We start from the raw sequence: 17,431 nt of genomic DNA, 5'->3' as shown, positions 1-17,431 counted from the left end.
ACCTGACCAAGTAGGTGAAAGACTTATACGCTGAGAACTGTAAAATATTGATACTGGAAACTGAAGATGATTCAAAGAAATGGAAATATATCCCATGCTCTCAGATTGGAAGAATTAATATTGTCAAAATGGCCCTACTACCCAAAGCAGTCTACCTATTTAATGTGATCCCTATCAAATTACCCTTGAGGTTTTTCACAGAACTAGAAAAAATAATCCTAAAATTTATATGGAAACATAAAAGACCCAGAATTGCCCAAGCAATCCTGAGGAAAAAGAACAAAGCAGGAGGCATAACCTTCCCCATCTTCAGACAATACTACAAAGCCACAGTAATCAAAACAGCATGGTATTGGCACAAAGACATATGGATCAATGGAACAGAATAGAGAGCCCATAAATAAACCCACACTCCTATGGTCAATTAATCTATGACAAAGGAGGCTATAATATACAGTGAAGAAAAGACAGTCTCTTCAGCAAGTGGTGTTGGGGAAGCTGGACAACCACATGTGAATCAGTGAAGTTAGAATACTCCCTCACACCACACACATAAATAAATTCAAAATGTCTTAAAGACTTAAATATAAGACATGACACCATAAAACTCCTAGAAGAGAACATAGGCAAAACATTCTCTGACATAAATTGTAACAATGTTTTCTTAGGTCAGTCTACCAAGGCAATAGAAATAAAAGTATTAATAAACAAAGGGACCTAATCAAACTTACAAGTTTTGCATAGCAAAAGAAACTATAAACAAAACAAAAAGGCAACTCCATTTATTTGGACCTACCCATGCTGACTCTCACTTCAGGTTTTTAACCATTACTCTTTATTGTTGTAGCACTGTCCATGGAGAAAGGCATTGGCACAAGACCAGGTGGGATGCTGCAAGGAACTAGGGCATAATACAAGGTACTGGGAACTGGAAATGAAAGGAGGCCAGAAAGTAGGAAGCACAAGTGTGAAGTGATTTATCTGACTGTAGTATATAAACAAAGCTATTAATTAATTCTTGTTTTTTACAGAGCCAAAATAAAATATATAAAGCACTGCTAATTTCTCAACTCTTACTTGAATTCAAAAACTCTCCTTTGGGGAACAATTTATGTCAAAATGACTTCATAAGTATTCAGATGAAATTAGGAATATGTTAATACATCACATCTATTTGTGAGACACTTCCTACAATGAATTTAATGCTGATAAAGTATTTTCACAGAAAGATAGTACACAAAGTTTGGTCTCCATCCATTTTTTGAAGAACGTTTATGCTTACTTGCATGCAGGTATGTGATAGATGGATGCTTTTGGCCAAGAAGGATCCTAGTCATAGTTTTCACCTGAACATGGAATAACAACTAGGAATAATCAAGTGAAATTCAGTTATTTATCAAAACCAAGGGTCTTTCCACCTTTTTAAAAAACAATTTGCGTTATTTTAATGTTTTTCTGTTTAGAGGCAAAGTGAGGGCTGTGGATAGGTGAGACTGTGTACTTAAATACTTTAAACCACAACCTGAGAGTTCTTAAAATGTAGTTATTAATGACAGTGTGTTAATAACCATTGTTTTGCTCTCTCAAGGGACAAAAAATGAAAGAAACCATTTTATTTGATATAAATCTCAAAGAACAACTTATTTTAATTTCTATCAATTGTACCCTATTTTTCACTGATCCATTCAAACAATATTTATTGAATATCTATTATGTGCTGTGTACTATGTTAGTGCTAATATATATTTCCATAAATGTTTATGATGTCCTTCCTAACTCTCTATGGAAAACTATGGGGGAAAGATGACAAGAAATAAACTATATTTTATCAAAGATTCATTCATGTAGATATTAACATGAAAGTACTCCTTCATGACTTCTGAATTAACTGGTTTAAGCAGATATTCTGGAAAACTTAATCTCTTTTTTAAAATATGAGATAATGATTATACCTAATTGAGTCAGTGTTTGGCATAGGTTTATTGTTAATTTTGTTTGTATTATTCAAATTGTATGATTAAGTTACTGAAGAGAATCTTTAGTATCTGGTATGTGTTACTCTGATCATTTTTGAATTAGTTATTCATAAAAGAAAAGCTAAGTAGATGTTGTGGTTACCTTACCTAAATTATACTGGCTTTCTTTCTGTTTGGTTTTAACTTCTTAACCTGATCAGCATCTGCCTTATATGAAACATTATTTAATTTCTTCCTTTGTTTGTTTTTGCTTCTGAACACCCCTTTTGACTTAAAAAAAAAGTCATGCTTCTTTTTGGTCAAGCTTAAACTGTCAATTTCTTAAGCATCTTCCTGAATTGATTATCTACTCTCTCCACTGAGTATTGAAACACATGGTCTCAAGATTGCTCAGTCTCTTCAGTTGTTCAAGTGGAGCATGAAACAAAAGGCATTAAATACTTCCTACAAACAGGCCTCTCTAGCTATAGTGAAAATACTTTCAAAGCCACACAACATAACTACCCATATTCAGAGCCATTTATGCACATATTGCAGGCAGGGTAATTCAACTTTCATACTTTTTTTTTTTTTAATTAAGCAAAGGCCAAGTAGCTATATACCTTGTGCTGGATTCTGTTTGCTTCCACCAAATAAAGCAGATTTGATGGCAAAGTACCTTGTATGAAAATACCCTACATTTATCTTCTCTGGATTTAATGTTTATTAGAGATTATGATATAAACTACTATGGTGATAAACATAGAGAATTGATAACTGCAAAAGGCAGTCAATGCCTAGAAATCAAAGTGGTGTAGAATGGAAATGAAAATGAGGGTGTCAAGGACTGGCATAACCCATATCATTAGACTGTTTTGAAAAATATCTCAGAAAGAAATGACCTCTTGTTTTATTTGTTTGATTTTTACTATTTTTAATTGCACAAGTAATCCTTTGCCACACAGTAGAGATTATCATACTAAGTGAAGTAAGTCAAAGACAAATATCATATGATATCACTTATATGTGGAATCTAAAAAAAAAATTATACAAATGAACTTACCTACAAAACAGAAATAGACTCACAGAGATAAAAAACAAACTGATTATTACCAAAAGGGATAGTGGTAAAACAACAAGGACCTACTGTATAGCACAGGGAACTATATTAATATCTTGTAATAACCTATAATGAGAAAGAATCTGAAAAAGAATGTGTGTGTATATATATATATATGTCTGTATATATATGTATAACTGAATCACTTGCTGTACACTTGAAACTAATACAACATTGTGAATTAACTATACTTCAATTTGAAAAATCTGAAAATATTAAAGAACTAATAGTCTCCTTTGAGCTTGGTTTAAAAAGTGAATAAAGGGAATTCCCTGGTGGTCCTGTGGTTAGGACTCAGGACTTTCACTGCTGTGGCCCAGGTTCAATCCCTGGTCAGGGAACTAAAATCCCACAAGACACACAGCATGGCCAAAAAAAAAATAAAGTGAATAAAACCTGAATTCTTAATCCCAGTATCTTTCCTGAGCTTTGTTCATCTGTTTCTAACCTTATTCTGCTGGACATTGCCAATTAGATGTCCCTAGCACAATGCCCCCAAAAAATTTACTCCTCCATCATTTGCTGCTTTTTTTAGAGTATATACATTTCAGTCACATATGCCAGAAAACTGGGAGTCATTTTTATGTCTCCCACACTTCCTACACATTAATCACCAAACCCATGATACCCCCAGAATTTCTCTTATTCTGTGTCTTTTCTTCCACTTTTATAGCCTCTGTTCTAATTTTGTCTTCTCGCTGAATTATTACAATAAACTTTTTCACATGTACCACCTTTACACTAATCTCTTTGGACTTCATTTTCCATACCAGAATAAAAACATCTAATTTTATATGTATAATATATATATATAGCCATATACATATATATGTTGTTTATTCATTTGTTTAAAACAAAAACAATATCCTTGCCTTATGATCACCTTCAAAATTCTTTCCTTATTACCTTCAAATTCAGTCATACAGGATGTGCAGTCACTGTGCTTTTATTCATGCTGCTCTTTCTGACTGGGAATACTTTAACCAAACCCTTATACAAACAAATAAAATCTCACAATCTCTCACACAAGCCCAGCTTCACTTTTTCACCCAGAATGTAAAATGCTATGATTTATTTTCTCACAGATCTATTTTGATCCTTTATCACAGGATAATCACAATGCATTGCACTTCATGGTTAACTTGTTGGTCTCCCCAACCCTATTCCTTTATCAAACTTGGAAATCAGAGACTTTAAATATATGTGTATATTTTCCTGTATATCAGGTACCCAGCAGAGTGTTTGTTGACATTAAGGAGGTTTGTGAGTGAGTGAACATCATGTGTTTCATATCCACATGATCTTATATTGTCAGTCTTTAGTCCTTCCCAAAGAACTCCCTTAAGTCCCCCTTAAGTGGGACCAAAGATGTACATTTTCCAGAATTGTTTCTACAGGCTGCTGATCCTATATGAGTACATCTGTTTTACATATTTTAAATAGATATCTATGTTTCTAACCCAGTGAAAGAATTGTTCAGAAAACACTTTATGGATTCCCAAGCCACCACTTCTTCGCTTTAGATTCGATGGGCATAGTAAATACGAGGCATTATAAAAATTTAAGACAACCTCCAGAAAAAATGAGTTACTAAAAGTATCATTTATTTAGTAAATTTACTTCTAGATTCTAGGAGCAACCAAGAACCTTAAGATTTATTGTGCTTATGTATTCAAGTATAGGACGCACAGAAAATCCTTCTGTTGTTTCCTTTTACATTGATTTATTTTGAGGTAATTTAATTCCCATGGATATTTTACTATAATATTTTAAAATATATTTTCAGGACATTTTAAAGTTCATCAGTTGGCTTTTTCGTAATTGCAAACAGAGACCCTAAGGATGATGGCCAGGCATTATCATATGGATTTTCCAGATAAAGAATGATGTACACAGAAAGGGGGACTGTTTGTCTAAGACAACCAGAGCTAAGAAGTGGTAAATGATCTAGATCAACTTTAAGATTATTTCTATTAATCTAGTTCAGCGTTTCAGCAGTTAAAAGTGTATGCAACAAAGATATTTTTGGTGATAGCCTTCAGTTCTAAATACCTTTGTGTGTTACATGCAATTGTGTATTTTGTAAATCTCTAACAACTTTAGCTAAAATTTGAAAACTAAATTGATAATAACTAGAATATCTTTTTCTCATGACAGATACCAGTCATACAGGTACTTGTATCCTAAATAAATAAACATAGCCAATGCCTTCTATATTCTATTTCTGCCAAAATAAATTACCATAAATTCAGTGGCTTAAAACAGCAATCTTTTTTTCTTATAATTCTGGAGATCAGAAGCCTGGTAGGCCTCTCACTTGGCTAAAAATAAATGTCAGGAGGGCTTCATCCCTTTCCAGCAGCCCAGGTCTGTTTTATTAGTTTCCTTGCCTTTTCCAGCTTCTAGAGGCCATCTGCATTCCTTGGCTCCTGGTCCCTTTCTTTCAGCTTAAAAAATAACAACAATGTATCTCTTTTTTCGAGGTGATTTTTTTTTTAATTGAAGTATAGTTGAATTACAATTTTGTGTTAATTACTGCTGTATAGCAAAGTGACTCAGTTTTACATATATATATGTATATATATATGTGTGTATATATATATGTGTATATACATATATATATATATATATACATTCTTTTTAATATTCTTTTCCATTATGGTTTATCACAGGTTATTGGATATAGTTCATCACTAATTATTAGAGAAATGCAAATCAAAACTACAATGAGGTACCACTTCACACCAGTCAGAATGGCTGTGATAAAGTCTACAAATAACAAATGCTGGAGAAGGTGTGGAGAAAAGGGAACCCTCCTACACTGTTGGTGGTAATGTAAGTTGGTACAGTAACTATGGAAAACAGTATGGAGGTTCCTCAGAAAACTACAAATAGAATTACCATATGATCCAACAATCCCACTCCTGGGTATATATCCAGAAAAAACTGTAATTCAAAAAGATACATACACCCCTATTTTCATAGCAGCACTATTCATAATAGCCAAGATGTGGAAACAACCTAAATGTCCATCAACAGATGAATGGAGAAAGAAGATGTGGTACGTGTATACAATGGAATACTACTCGGCCATAAAATAGAATGAAATAATGCCATTTGCAACATGCAGATGCATCCTTATGCCTTTCTTCCATAGATACTTCTCCCTCTCTGACCACTTCTGGTAAAGCTCCTTTGCTTTCATTTGTTCATGTGATTAGATTAGGCCTACTTGGATAATACAAGATAATCTCATCTCAGAGTCTTTAACATTAATCATTTCTGCAAGGTCCCTTTAGTTCTGTAACCTGTATTCACAGGTTCCAGGGATCAAAACATGGATGTCTTTGTGGAACCATTTTTCTACCTACCATACCTTCTTTTCAAAATAGAGAATGGCTTGGGGAAATATGAGAGGGAGTTAAAAGGACCATACAGAGGAGGTGGTTAACAGAAGTTTCATTTCTGATGTAGATAATAAACCAAATGAGGTTCAAAATAAGAATCATATTAGGGGAAGAAAGGTTAGACAATTATTATAATATCACCTACTCTTAAGGAAATATCTATTAATACTGGTAAAGTTCTATTCCATTATTACAACTGATATTTATAGACTCTGTTAAAATGTACATCACAGACTCCACACACCACAGATGCTGACTCAGGAGGCCTTTGCTGAGTGCAGAATTTTGCTTTTTAACAAGCATATCAGGTGATTTCTGATGACTGTGTCCATTTACTACCATCCTTCAAGAAATGATGCTGCAGTATTTATTTCTTTACCACTGGAGCTAGAACAGCTTAATTGCTCTAACTGGAATTTTGAACTGCTGACTCTGGAGAACATATATTATTCAAAAGTGACATTTAGTATGAAATAGAATAGCACAGTAAAGAATTTTAAGTTAATGTAAATAGAATGATTGGGGCTTATGAAAAATACAACTTTTTAATCAGTTACTACAATTCTTTTATCATTTAAGGATTGTGTACAATTAAAATGAGTTGAATATCAAAATTAATTCATTGATTGGCCACTCTACACATAAATCTGGGCCAACTGCTCTGTGAGGATCAAAGGAGTATTCTCTGTAGTAACACCTTTAGAAAGCATATTTGATCTTACCCATTCTGCTTTAAAGCTAAAGAGAAAATAATTTCTCTAATGGAATGTTAATGGAAAAATAGAGTTAATGTAGCTCATAAATTACCAAAGAAAATATTAGTTTTAATATTACTGTATTTAGTTTACTATAAATATAATACAAACTGAAGGACACTTTCTAATACTAAAGCCCAACTATGGAACTTTCCCATAAAGAGAAGTACAGTGGTCCAGCAGAAATAGATTGACATTTTAACATAAAATTGAGAACGACTTTCTGATGCAGAGCTTAATACTGCTTTGTAGTGACAGTGATAATGGTATCCTCAGAGCCAAATAATTGGGTATAATTTTATTTTACTGAATTACCACCTGTTATTTAACCCAGAGATGCAGTCACCTCCATGAGTTAGTTAACCTATGAGTACTATAAGAAAAAATATATGTTAATTAAAGGATTATTAGAAAAATTTATTTTTCTAATTTCTGATTATTTTTACCAATCTAAAACTTGTTTACTACTTTTATAGTTTTGTTATCAATTTTCATACATATTACAGATATTTATTAAATACCAGCATTCATTTAACAATTTATTTTTAGATTAGGTAGGTCACATATTTCCTTGTAGCTGAATTGAACTTTCCTAATTGAAAATCAGATTGGATAGTTCACTTAACTTTTCTAATTAACCTATTCTAATCTATCCCCTTTGCTCTTAGAATAACTCTAACCACCTGAAGGGGGCTGAAAAGGTCAACACCATCTGACTCCTACTCCCCTCTCCAGCCTAAAACTAGGTTCCTGGCTCCAAGTAGCTCACAAAATAATTGAAAAAAAAAAAAGAAGCCACCTTGAAAACACAGATTAAAGTGTTATATGGCAAGTGACATTAACATAGAACTATTCATATGTAAAATAGAGTGTACAAATCCAAATAAGTTTCCCGACCTTTGCACTGGAGTTGGCAAAATGTAAAAGTAGAAGGAACCCCTTAATAAATTGATACAAATAAAATAAATGTTTTCTTCTATATGAAAAAGAAGCAGTTTTACTCTTTACTCCGCCTTTTGTTAGGACTTGGAAAAGGCTTTTATCCATTTGCTATGAATTTTATGAGCATGACAAGATGTCAGCTCACAATTTACCACTCTCATTTTTTCCACAATCATCTCTCATGAAATAACTCTATTGTATTTATTAGTCTTACTTAAAAATAAATATTGGACTATTAATTAACATTTGTTTAATTAAAGACAAGAAAGTACTCAAAACAGGTACATGAGTTATTTATTATTACATTCAGAAACTTTATTACTGATAAAACTATTTCTTAAAGTTATCTACATCGAATTATGAGATCAATTGAATATAGTTTTAAAGGCAAAAATTTTAAATAGCAGGGTATATCTAATGTTTTTTAAATGTAAGTGGATTTTCATGTGTTCCTAGATTTTTTTTTAATGTAGTGAGATTCAAGGAAAGGACTATTTAACAACCACCTGCATATGTAATCCATTTAAAGTTACCTCTATATTTGAAGTATAATCTGTTACTTACCTGAATTACATATGAAGCATGAAGAATGTGAAAATATATGTGGAAATGGAGAAATAGTACTTGAAATATCTATTTCTTCTATGTAATAGTGAAATATTCTACCAGTTTCTTGCAATCATGTTTATGTATGTATTTTGATAACCTGTATATTCCATGGTGTATTAACATTTTGCCATGCAAGTAAATCAGTTTTATAATTAATTTTAGCAATGTTGGATTAAGATGAGTTTAGCAAAGTAGACAATGTGTGTGAGTGTGTGGCAAGAGAATTGGGTAATCTTTAAATTTATTCAAAGAAGCCAAGTCCACGTCTCTATAACTTGATACCTACTAGATGATTTAGAAACCCATTTGCCTATGATGATTTTTGTTGAAAGAAAAAGGATGGAGTAGACTTCTGAAGATAGTAGTAACACTGTGGCCAAATACAGGCTACATTACAATTCAGTCATGGACAAAAATTATGAATTTCTATCTGGTGTACAACATGGTTTCAGTATGTCAGCAATTTTGAAATTGTCTGCATAAGTAGTGAACCCAGCTATTCCAGCATTTCCATTAAGATATGTATACTGCCTCCAAAGCCTATATATATTGTATTATCGAATTTATTACTACTGGGAATTAAAAGTATGCATCAAAAGGAAAGCCTAGTTTCCAAGTTTAAAAAAGGAGTATTGCAAGAAGAAAATGGAGGGTTACTTTAGTAGCCCTATCTGTAAATATGAAACAAATATTTTATGCCATGAAAAATAAAACAAATGCTGATTCAGGTGAGAAGCTCAGTTGTAAAATCAAAACCTCAGTAGCACTAGGCCATCATCTCAGATGAAAGTATTAACCTTCTCTTAATCTTCAGGGACTTGTAGTGAATTAAAGACATAAGTGCCTAGGTAAAAAAGGAAATCTCCGCATGGAGAACATTTTTAAAGTACTAAATGGGCTCCTTGGGGATATGTTCTTACAGTAGCTGACAGGCAGAGAGTTATGTTCTTTTCAAGATTTTCACTGTAGCTGAAACTCAGGAAAGCTAGTCAATTAATGGCACAGACTTTGAGTTGATTTCTGTTTTCAGGTAATTAGGTATGAATTGATGTCAACATATAAAAATTTCTATTGATAATTGCTTCCCCCTTGTGCTGATGCTCTCTTTGTAAATAGCTATCTGCCACTTATTTGTATGAAACTTTTTTTAAAATGTGTGATATTTGTGACCCAGGGTAACTCTTAACTGAAATCTTCTGCACATTTTGAATTCCATAAGAATATAATTACTTGAGTCATCTGCTTATTGACATAATCAAAGAACAGTAGTTTAATATTTAGGAGTCAAAGCACAGTTTATTGACCAGTAGATTTAATTAATCTTTAGAATTCCTCTCTTGCTTAATTTTTTTTTTTTTTTTTTTTTTTTTTTTTTTTTTGCGGTACGCAGGCCTCTCACTGTTGTGGCCTCTCCCGTTGCGGAGCACAGGCCCAGCGGCCACGGCTCACGGACCCAGCCGCTCCGCGGCATGTGGGATCTTCCTGGACCGGGGCACGAACCTTCGTCCCCTGCATCGGCAGGCGGACTCTCAACCACTGCGCCACCAGGGAAGCCCTCTTGCTTAATTTTTAATAGAAAACACTGAGGAATTTAAAGAAAGCATAACCTGACACTTAAAAACTCTATCTCAGGTGTCATACCCTTCCCCAATTGGAATTCAGTTTTAATTTTTGTTTTTGTTTTGCGGTACGCGGGCCTCTCACTGTTGTGGCCTCTCCCGTTGAGGAGCACAGGCTTCAGACGCACAGGCTCAGCGGCCATGGCTCACGGGCCCAGCCGCTCCGCGGCATGTGGGATCTTCCCGGATCGGGGCACGAACCCGTGTCCCCTGCATCGGCAGGCGGACTCTCAACCGCAGCGCCACCAGGGAAGCCCCAGTTTTAATTTTTGAACTGTTTTCTTAAGAACGAGGTCTATAAGGATCGTCGAACATTAGAGTTATTATCCAATTAATTTCAGTGTTTTTTATAATCTTGGACTCAGAAAATCTACTTCTCTGTAATATTTGATTTCCTATAATAGTGCTGTCTTATTTTCAGGATCCAAAAATCATTTTTTAAATTATGGAATCACAGGTTTTTGGCAAATGTGAGTATTTATATGTTCTGATATTTATACTATTTCAATTATCCAATTTAAAAAATACGATATGTATCTATATTCCAGATATATTTAGTCGTTTTATTAATATTTGTTCCTAGACTAACTGTAGTGATTCTAAGAATACATGAAAGACATTATCAGTATGCCTTTGATCCTTTCACAGTAGTCTTGTCACATTTATAAATGTATTAATTTATTCAACAAGTATTTAATAAACACCCAATAACCAAAATATATTAGGTACAGGGCATATGTTAATAAATAAAATAGAGAATGTTCTTTTTAAAATGTGGTATATAATAAGGATGTTAAGTATTGGAAAGAATAAGAGGAAGTAGGTGAGCACTTACACTACTGATAGATAAAAAATTGTTATGGCCACTGTATAAGGAAATTTTGTAGTAAATAGCATTATTAAAAATAGGTGCATATTCTTTTGGAACCAGCTTTTGGTATCTGCTCTAGAAAAATACCTGCACAAGTATACAGAAGGCCATTTCATTATTTTACAGCAGAATTGTTTGCATTAGATAAACTAGAGAAACAAACCAATGTTCTTCCATCAGTAATGGCTAAATAAACTACATTGTAATACTATGCAAGAATTTGAGTGAATAGGACAAAAGTTTCTTTGGGTTTGTAGAACATATTCACTAGATATCTTATATTTTAAAATATCTATAAAAACAAATCAAGATATTTACAGGAGTACGTGTGTGTGTATAAATTCATAGTAAGAAGTCAGAAATGTATACATGAACTGATAATAGTAGCTCCTTGTGGGGAAAGAACTAGGTATGTGAGTGATGGTAAAAGTTAACTTCAGCATTATTTCTCATATCATAATATAACATTTGTAAAATTAAAAATAAATACCAAAAATAAAATTTACTGTGATGCATACTGTAGAAACATGCAGGAGTGAAGAACAGTAAGTGACTAATTTTAGGTGGCTCTAGAGCAGGGAAATAGTTCACATTACTGAGTTCAACAGATATTCACTGTATGTGTTACATTCCAAAGTGCGTTTTACCAATTTATATTTTAAAGATTTCATGGAGGTATGATATAGGGTTTGTGCAGCTTTTCCCATGGCAAAACTTCCTACAGTGGCATTGGATATTGTTTACTCCAAAGTCTCACACTTAGGGCAGCTACTCCTCGCCCTCTCCACTGCCCACCCTGCACCCTATGCTGTTTCCACTTTGGTGTCCTCCTTCCTGGTCCTATGAATCCCAGCAGCCCTCTCTTACCAAAATCTTCTAGATGTCACACATGACCCTCCCACCTCAGTGTACCTGTGGAATTAAAGTATCCTATTCTCTAGTGTGTTGCTTTTCTCATGAGGAAAAGCCCTCTCTGGAATTCTGGCTGCTGAAATGTTTCACCTTGTTATGAAGTGTATCTGCTAAACATTGCAGTGGGTGCTGTGCCTACCAAATGAGTTGGGTAAAATCTCATCTTCAAGAAGCTTCATTTCTAAGAGGGGAAAAAAAGACAGGTTGACCAAGAAGTGTGCTAATGTTGTGTAAATGTAGAGATAGAAGTATGTAAAGAGGACATTGATCATAAACGGTTAAAATTAAATGGAAAGGATGGAAAAAAGTTTCACAGAGAAGGTGAAATTTTAAGTGAACATTGAAAGAGCAAATGTTGCATTTTCTGGACCCTGAAGGATGAGCTTAATGATTCAATTTAAGATAATATATTTTAATAACCACAGAAATGTTCAAATACTTTAGTATTGCTAGAGAAAAGAAGTCTTGGGGAGCAGAAATAGAGGGAGGTGAACATTTCCCTTTGCACACCTGCTATGAATACTTGGTAATTACATATGAATATAAGTTTATTACATAGGTCACATGCTTTTAATAAGAAAAATGAGCAAGTTAAAAAATTCAGTTATACTAAGTACAGAATTTGTAAAGCACAGAAGTAGCCCTATATAATGTTATTGTTAAATAAGTGCATATATGGGAAAAAATCAGACTTAAAGATAAAATTATCTTCAGTGTTTCCAGATGAGTGACAAACAAGTGATTCAATCTCTAATTTTTATTTATCTTTAGAATGAATAAATAAATAAAGATAATCATTAAGCTATAAAACCTTAAATATAAACTGCCTTTGAGCAATCATTGTAACTTTCTGGTGTGTCCTCTGGTGAAGTTAAGAGAAGGACAAAGTGATAACCACAGTTAAGCAACGCACTCTTGATGCATGTAATGTTAACTGAACAAGAAGTTAACTGGGCAAAAATAAGTTGAGGTAGCTTTCTTCTGTTTTACTCAGCAGGAAACATTCCTAATGAACTGCATGATCAGTTAATAAAGTATCAACAAATTAAGAAGATGCCAAAAAACGGGAAATGGCCATGCAATACAACTAGCAATTTTTTTGAAAAGGAATTTACAAATTCAAACAAAGAGTTTACCCTCCCTAAACAAAACAAAGCAAAACTTCAGTTCAGATCTTGAGAAAGTGCTGTATATTGTAACTATCTTTTTAATGTGTTTTAGACCACCACATCTCAGATTCCTTCTTGTCTTTCATACCTAGTATTCCCTAGTAGTCACTTAAAAAATAGCATAGCCACACAGCAATTTCAGTCTAGAAAGAAGATAATATTTGAGTTGAGACCTGAATGAGGGAACTAGCCAAGCAAATATCTACAAAAAGAATTGTAGGTTCAGGAAACAGCTATTGCAAAAGCCAATCTGGCTTGTGTGCATGAACAATGGAGGTATTCCTAAAAGGTGAGGTCACAGAGGCAGATAGACTAAATAAATATTTGTAAATTATGATAAGGAATCTGGATGTGTTGCACTGTAATCATCTATTTGCCTGCATCTTCCATAAGCCTGTTCAGAGACTAACTCCATCTCATCTCCCAGTGTATCACTGAGGTTCATACTGTGCCTGGCACTAAGTAGACACTATGTAGATATTTTTTGGATGAAATGGTAGATGAACAACCTATTTTATTGGAGTTTGGTACTTCCGTATATAACTTCTATTCAAGTATGTACTTTAAAAAATATTATAATTTATGTATTTGAAAGCCTGGGAGCAAGCTATATTTAAGCCAGGATTTGGGTCACTAACAATAATAAGAAAGTTCTCTATGAGTAAATGTAAAGGTCATGTGGGGTCTCAATTATGTAGATGCTTTAAGCTAAATCTAGTTCAGCATTGATTATGATGTTTCCTTTCTCACGTAGAACTCTAATGAGCTTTACCCATTATCTTGATCATTAGTGAGCAAGCATTTCAGAAGATTAAAGACAGTGGTCAGCTGAAAATAGTTCTCACTTGTCTTATTCACTTTAATTCTATATTTAATTGGGGAAGCTAATGCTTTTCTATTTCAGTTTTCTATTCATAATTGTTGCCTCATGAATGCAATACGGCTTTTGACATTTCATGTAAGCCACACAGAATTTGTATTCTATGTTTATTTAAGCAACTCTAATAACCTGTTGCTTCATGAATAAGCTCTATGTTTAGCATCCAAAATTCACCTCTGAATTTCAGCTTTTGAAATTAATTTCTGAGTGTTTATTCACAGAAGCTTCTCACTGAAATTGCCATTCAGACTGATGTCAGTGAAGCACATCAAGATATTATGAGATGAGACTCTGAATAAGTCATTCTAGATAATTTTTTTAAATATATTTAAGCTAAAAGCATATTTAAAAAGCATAGTATTTGCAGAAGTAAATAAAATGAAGTGATATGTAATCATAGAGGGTGGGATGTGAGGTTTTTTGGGGGTAAAGGGGTAAGTTAGGAGAGAACTGTAGTTAATTTTCCCACTTGAAGAGATTTCAACCTTGAATTGTCAGAATGTCTTCGAGAATATTGTTTAATGAAAAGAAAAAGACAAGATTTGGAGATTCCACTAAGGAAATTGTGGTTTAGTGAATGATTAGTCAGGGTTCTCTAGAGAAATAGAACTGATAGAATGTGTATTTATATATGGAGAGTCAGAGAGATTTATTTTAAGGAATTGGCTCACATGATAATAATGGAGGCTGGCAAATCCAAAATCTGCAGGGTGTTTTGGCAGGCTGGAGACCCAGGGAAGAGCCATGGTGCAGTTCAAGTTCAAAGGCCCTCTCCTGGCAGAATTTCTTCTTGATTGGGGAAGGTCAGTTTTTGTTCTATTAAGGCCTCAACTGATTAGATGAGGCCCACTCACACACAGCAGAGGCCATCTGCTTTACTCAAAGTCTACCAATTTAAAGGTTAACCTCATTCAAAAAACACTGTCACAGAAATATCCAGAGTAATGTTTGACCCAATATCTGGGCAATTAGCTCAGCCAAGTTGACACATAAAATTAACCATTACAAACCTACCCCTTGTCACCTTGTCACCTATATGCATCTCCTAAATTATACTTAATCTCTCAATAAGGACAATAATAAGGTCATAATTCTGCCTAACATGATACAACTAGCCTGCATACAACTGAAAATGGCTAACCCTTTTTCAAGTAAAGGATGCAAAGTCCTTGTGTGATGCTTACTCTTCTCCTTGACATCCTGTAACTTAAATATTATGATGTAAAGTTAACAATACTTGAATACTATAATACAAAGTAAATGCATCTTCTGTTACATGATAAGAGGATAAGAGAGGACAGAAAACACATTTGTTTCAAATGTGTTTTCATATGTGAAAACACATTTGTAATAAAATAATGAAAATATTCATGACAGTTATAGTTCTGATTTCTATATGGTCATGTAGTCAGAGCAAGCATGTCAGCTGGTCATGGTTCATTACTTGGTGGGGAGACCCAAGCCTTCATTCCTGAGACATAGATATTTGGATGTTGTATGATACAACCATTCAGGTTTTCTAGGAGCTTCTAACTGAAGACAAATTTATTTTTGACTTTCTTAAGTACTGTTTCCAAAATATTAAAAAGGAAATACCATTAATGGTGAAACAGTAAATATACTGAACCATTTCATCCCCCAACTCTCTTCAGGTTGGAATCCCTCAGTGGCCAAAGACAAGACATTTCTTTGAAATTTGTAATTTTAGCAACAAAGTGCATACAAAACTACTATTTAACTCCATCAACTTTTATTTGCTTTACAAACTAGTGCTTTTCAATGACTTTCTATCAAATAAAATGAGCACTTCAAGGGTCGTACACTGCTCTTTTCATTGGAGACCAGTATAAGCAATGTGTTCAGAAGATATACTTAGGGTCTGTCTACTTAGCAGTGGGATTTTAAACAGATAGCAAATAATGCACTTCTTGACTAGAGATGTGGGCAGCCCTACTCTTACTTACAGTTCCAGCCATGGGCATTACTTAACCCTGGGTACCAAAAGCAGTCATGATCAGATTTGTGCTGTTTCACACTGTTATTTTAACCCAGCGATGCAGTTGGCTCAGATGATTAATTAAGCAACACTACAATTTAAAGAAGAGCAGAGCTTGGAACCCCAACACTAATCTCTAGGAAATGACAGTCACTTTCACAGTAATAAATGATTGGACAGCAACTATAGTTGTCTTTAACAAAAACTGTATGCTTGAACTGATGATGCATATTCCTGGTGTGAAGAATGACAAAACCTTCACCCATCATATAAAAATATCCCATAATCTATCCCTTATTTTTGATAGGTCAAGTCCTCCCAGAGGGGAAAAAGATCTATCCTCTAATATTAATCGTACCTTTGAAATACATAACCTATTTATAATAATGGTAGGTCTTCGAGTTTTCTAGTCTTAGAACTCTAAGGAAATAAATTGACAAACTAAGGTTAAAACACTTAAGATAGAGTGGATGTATAAGAAATTTAAAAATCTATGTTTTTTCTCTGTATATTAAACATATATATTAATTTTTCAGGCATTTCATTCAATGATATTTAATGTTATATTTTAAGTTTGTATTGCACTTGATATTTTGCAAATTAATCATTGTATATGATGGCCCCTAAAATAATATGTCATTAACTAATATTAATTAGTTGTTTTTTTATTTGCTCATACCCAGAATCAATCTGAAGCAGCAAATAACTAGTATCTTTGACACTTTTAAAAATCTACAGTTTGATTGGAAAATGTGTGATAACAGACAATATTTACTTAACTTGGAACTAAGCTTAAAACCAAGGCTTCTGAAGGCCAAAGGAATGTTTTTTTCCAGTATAAAATAATATATAACCAACTTTTTAGAAACTTCCTTAGATTTTAATTTATGACTCATTTATGCAATATTTCATCAACGAGTATTTATATATAAAATATTTCATTTCATTTGTTACTCATGGAAATATTTGCTACTACTTTCTAACTCTTGTCTGGTGTGAATAATAACATATAAAAAAACCCATCATCTTTATCAAATAATACAGAATACATTGATTTGACTATTTGATCATAATATTTAGATAGTGCAGTGTTGTTCAGTATCATACAATTATGAAAAAAAGCAAGGAGGAGAAAAATGAAAGTCTTAAGAACCTAATGGAAAGAGTGAAAATGGGGAAAGCGGAAGATATAGAGG

The 17,431-nt window shown here is 33.5% G+C and overlaps 1 protein-coding gene and 1 non-coding gene across 5 annotated transcripts in view; both read left to right on the top strand.

Annotated features, from left to right (window-relative positions):
* The window catches only part of GRIA4 (glutamate ionotropic receptor AMPA type subunit 4), a 521,547-nt gene that overhangs the window by 56,907 nt on the left and 447,209 nt on the right, over window positions 1–17,431 (top strand). The gene's annotated exons all lie outside the window — the stretch shown is intronic.
* TRNAE-UUC lies at window positions 3,345–3,416 on the top strand. Its single transcript has one exon. It is a non-coding gene; the product is annotated as a tRNA-Glu (tRNA).

Source organism: Monodon monoceros, unplaced genomic scaffold (genome assembly GCF_005190385.1).
Source record: "Monodon monoceros isolate NGI ecotype Baffin Bay Population unplaced genomic scaffold, NGI_Narwhal_1 Super_Scaffold_7, whole genome shotgun sequence".
Lineage (NCBI taxonomy): Eukaryota > Metazoa > Chordata > Mammalia > Artiodactyla > Monodontidae > Monodon > Monodon monoceros.
Note: the sequence above shows the minus strand (reverse complement) of the source record. Positions and strands in the feature narration are given on the sequence as shown.